Below are 4,343 nucleotides of genomic sequence, written 5' to 3' on the forward strand. Positions count from 1 at the left end.
TTGGGAGCCATCAGGGCCAAAACCATCTTGTCCTCTCTGGTGAGGCTTTCTCAGGACCTCAGCTGCTCATGGAGGCCGTGCCCATGTCACCTCATGAGGGTCAGGGTCTGGGGACTGGATACCCTCCAGTGGGTTCTGGCCAAAGTCAGTTATGAGGATGACCCTAGCTAGGTCATCAGTGTGGTGGCCCTGGGCCAAGTTCAGATAGAAATGCTGGACTCTTGGACAAAGACAGGCCACAGAACTTGGTGCAGAGAGAATGTCAGACAGGGCCAAGCCCTCTGAAGACCCGTAGTTCAATGACCCAGTGAGGTTGCAGAAGACCTGCCCTCCGAGACCCGTTCCCACCAGCGCCTGTGCCCTCTTCTCAGGCTCTGCCCTGACTCGCTTCTGCAGTCAAGACCTCACCTTCTTTCTGAAGCTCTGGGCTTGGCTTCTGGGATGCCCAGCACCCCTGGCCATTCTTTTTCATCTCTTTTCTGCAGCAAGCTATCCTTTGGGGCTCCTCCCTGGGCCTCTGTTCTTCCCCCTTCATGTCAGTTATTCTGAGGCTCGGCTGCCCTTTGGGCTCACCCGGGTATGTCTCATGTCAGAGACAAGAGCCCCAAGGTCTCCACCTGCTCTTTTGGGTCCCCTGGGCTCAGCATACCTATCTCAGAATCACCCACTGACATCACGTCACTGAGCGCCTCTTATATCTTGCGTCTTCCTCATGTCTCTTCTGGAACTTCTCACCCGTCCTCTTGTGCTCATAGCCCACGTGCCTATTTCTTCCTCCTGAATAGTCTTTCCTCACTCTTGGGTAGTCGTGGGCAGCTTGCTGGCCCGGGCTGTGTGCCTCTGCCCCAAGGAGTGATCCTCTTCCCCCGGATTACCTGGCTGGGTTTGGCCTGTGCTGTCACAGAGTCAGGCAGAAACAGGGTGGCTGACACTACAGGGCTCCTGAGCCCTACTGAGTGAGCCCTGGCCTGGGCATCAGGCAGAGTTGGATCCAGCTAGTTGCACCCTGGGGTGAGCATCTGAGCACTCAGTGTGGGGTCCGTATGGGTGAAATCTTAGTGACCTGCCCTTCCCACTACTTAGACAGGCATTGTAAGAACACATGTGGCAATGAGCTGGCAGAAGCTGGTACAGTGTCGGGGAGGGGCTCAGTATACAGCCAGGCCAAGCTAGAGTTCTTGTCGGATGTTAGGTTCTTTTTTCAGTTCAATCGCTCAGTCGTATCTGACTCTGACACCACATGGACTGCAGCACGCCAGGCTTCCCTGTTCATCACGAACTCCTGGAGCTTGCTCAAACTCATGTCCATCAAGTCGGTGATGCCATCCAACCATCTCATCCTCTGTCATCCTCTTCTCTTCCCATCCTCAATCTTTCCCAGCATCAGGGTCTTTTCCAATGAGTCAGTTCTTCGCATCAGGTGGCCAAAGTATTGGAGTTTCAGTTTCAGCATCTGTTCTTCCAATGAATATTCAGGACTGATTTCCTTTAGGGTGGACTGGTTGGATCTCCTTGCAGTCCAAGGGACTCTCAAGAGTCTTCTCCAACACCACAGTTCAAAAGCATTAATTCTTCAGCGCTCAACTTTCTTTATAGTCCAGCTCTCACATTCATACATGACTACGGGAAAAACCCGTAGCTTTGACCAGGTGAACCTTTGTCAGCAAAGTGATGTCTCTGCTTTTTAATATGCTATATAGGTTGGTCATAGCTTTTCTTCCAAGAGCAAGCATCTTTTATTTTCATGGCTGAAGTCATCATTCACAGTGATTTTGGAGCCCAAGAAAATAAAGTCTCTCACTGTTTCCATTGTTTCCCCATCTATTTGCCATGAAGTGATGGGACCAGATGCCATGATCTTAGTTTTTTGAATGTTGAGTTTTAAGCCAGCTTTTTCACTCTCCTCTTTCACTTTCATCAAGAGTCTCTTTGCTTTCTGTGTAAGGGTGGTGTCATCTGCATATATGAATTTATTGATATTTCTCCCAGCAATCATGATTCCAGCTTGTGCTTCAACCAGTCCAGCATTTTGCATAATGTACTCTGCATATAGGTTAAATAAGCAGGGTGACAATATATAGCCTTGACATACTCCTTTCCCAATTTGGTACCAGTCCGTTGTTCTATGTCCTGTTCTAACTTGTCCTGTTGCTTCTTGACCTGCATACAGATTTCTCAGGAGGTAGGCAAGGTGGTCTGGTATTCTCATCTCTTTCAGAATTTTCCACAGTTAGTTGTGATCCACACAGTCGAAGGCTTTGGCATAGTCAATAAAGGAGAAGTAGATGTTTTTCTGGAACTCTCCTGCTTTTTCTATGATCTAACAGATGTTGGCGATTTGATCTCTGATTCCTCTGCCTTTTCTAAGTCCAGCTTAAACATATGGAAGTTCTTAGTTCATGTACTGTTGAAGACTTGCTTGGAGACTTTTGAGCGTGTGAGATGAGTGCAATTGTGTAGTAGTTTGAGTATTCTTTGGCATTGGCTTTCTTTGAGATTGGAATGAAAACTGAGCTTTTCCAGTCTTGTGGCCACTGCTGAGTCTTCCAAATTTGCTGGCATATTGAGTGCAGCCCTTTCACAGCATCATCTTTTAGGACTTGAAACAGCACAGCTGGAATTCCATCACCTCCACTAGCTTTGTTCGTAGTGATGCTTCCTAAGGCCCACCTGACTTTGAACTCCGGATGTCTGGCTCTAGGTGAGTGCTCACACCATTGTGATTATCTGGGTCATTAGGATATTTTTTGTACAGTTTTTCTGTGTATTCTTGCCACCTCTTCTTAATGTCTTCTGCTTCTGTTAGGTCCATACCTTTTCTGTCCTTTACTGTGCCCATCTTTGCCTGAAGTGTTCCCTTTGTATCTCTAGTTTTCTTGAAGAGATCGCTAGTCTTTTCCATTCTATTGTTTTCCTCTATTTCTTTGCATTGATCACTGAGGAAGACTTTCTTATCTCTCCTTGCTGTTCTTTGGAACTCTGCATTCAGATGGGTGTATCCTTCCTTTTCTCCTTTGCCTTTCACTTCTCTTCTTTTTTCAGCTATTTGTAAGGCTCCCTGAGACAACCATTTTGCCTTTTTGCATTTCTTTTTCTTGAGGATGGTCTTGATCACTGCCTGTTGTGCAATGGCATGAACCTCCATCCATAGTTCTTCAGGCACTCTGTCAGATCTAATCCTTTGAATCTATTTCTCACTTCCACTGTATAAAAGTAAACGATTTGATTTAGGTCATACCTGAATGGTCTAGTGGTTTTCCCTACTTTCTTCAATTTAAGTCTGAATTTGGCAATAAGGAGTTCATAATCTCAGCCACAGTCATCTCCTGGTCTTCTTTTAGCTAACTGTATACAGCTTCTCCGTCTTTGACTGCAAAGAATGTAATCAATCTGATTTTGGTATTGACCATCTGGTGATGTCCATGTGTAGAGTTGTCTCATGTTGTTGGAAGGGTGTGCTTGCTATGACCAGTGTGTTCTCCTGGGAAAATTCTGTTGGCCTTTGCCTGCTTCATTTTGTACTCCAAGGCCAAACTTGCCTGTTACTCCAGGTATCTCTTGACTTCCTACTTTTGCATTGCAGTCCCTTATGATGAAAATGACATCTTTTTTGGGTGTTATTTCTAGAAGTTCTTGTAGGTCCTCATAGAACCATTCAACTTCAGCTTCTTCAGCATTAGTGGTTGGGACATACACTTGGATTACTGTGATATTGAATGGTTTGTCTTGGAAATGAACAGAGCTCATTCTTGTCAGTTTTGAGATTGCACCTAAGTACTGCATTTCGGGCTCTTGTTCACTATGATGGCTACTCCATTTCTCCTAAGGGATTCTTGCCCACAGTAGTAGATATAATGGTCACCTCAGTTAAATTAACCCATTCTAGTCCATTTTAATTCACTGATTCCTAAAATGTCGATGTTCACACTTGCCATCTCCTGTTTGACCACTTCCAATTTACCTTGATTCAAGGGCCTAACATTCCAGGTTCCTATGCAGTATTGTTCTTTATAGCATCGGACCTTGCTTCCATCACCAGTCACACCCACGACTGTGCGTTGTTTGCGCTTTGGCTCTCTCTTCCTTCTTTCTGGAGTTATTTCTCCACTCTTCTCCAGTAGCATATTGGACACGTACCAACACTGGGGAGTTCATCTTTCAGTGTCCTATCTTTTTGCCTTTTTATACTGTTCATGAGGTTCTCAAGGCAAGAACACTGAAGTGGTTTGCCATTCCCTTCTCCAGCGGACCACGTTTTGTCAAAACTCTTCACCATGACCAGTCTGTCTTGGGTGGCCCTAGATGGCATGGCTCACAGTTTCATTGAGTTAGACAAGGCTGTG

Source organism: Bos taurus, chromosome 28 (genome assembly GCF_002263795.3).
Source record: "Bos taurus isolate L1 Dominette 01449 registration number 42190680 breed Hereford chromosome 28, ARS-UCD2.0, whole genome shotgun sequence".
NCBI classification, from domain to species: domain Eukaryota; kingdom Metazoa; phylum Chordata; class Mammalia; order Artiodactyla; family Bovidae; genus Bos; species Bos taurus.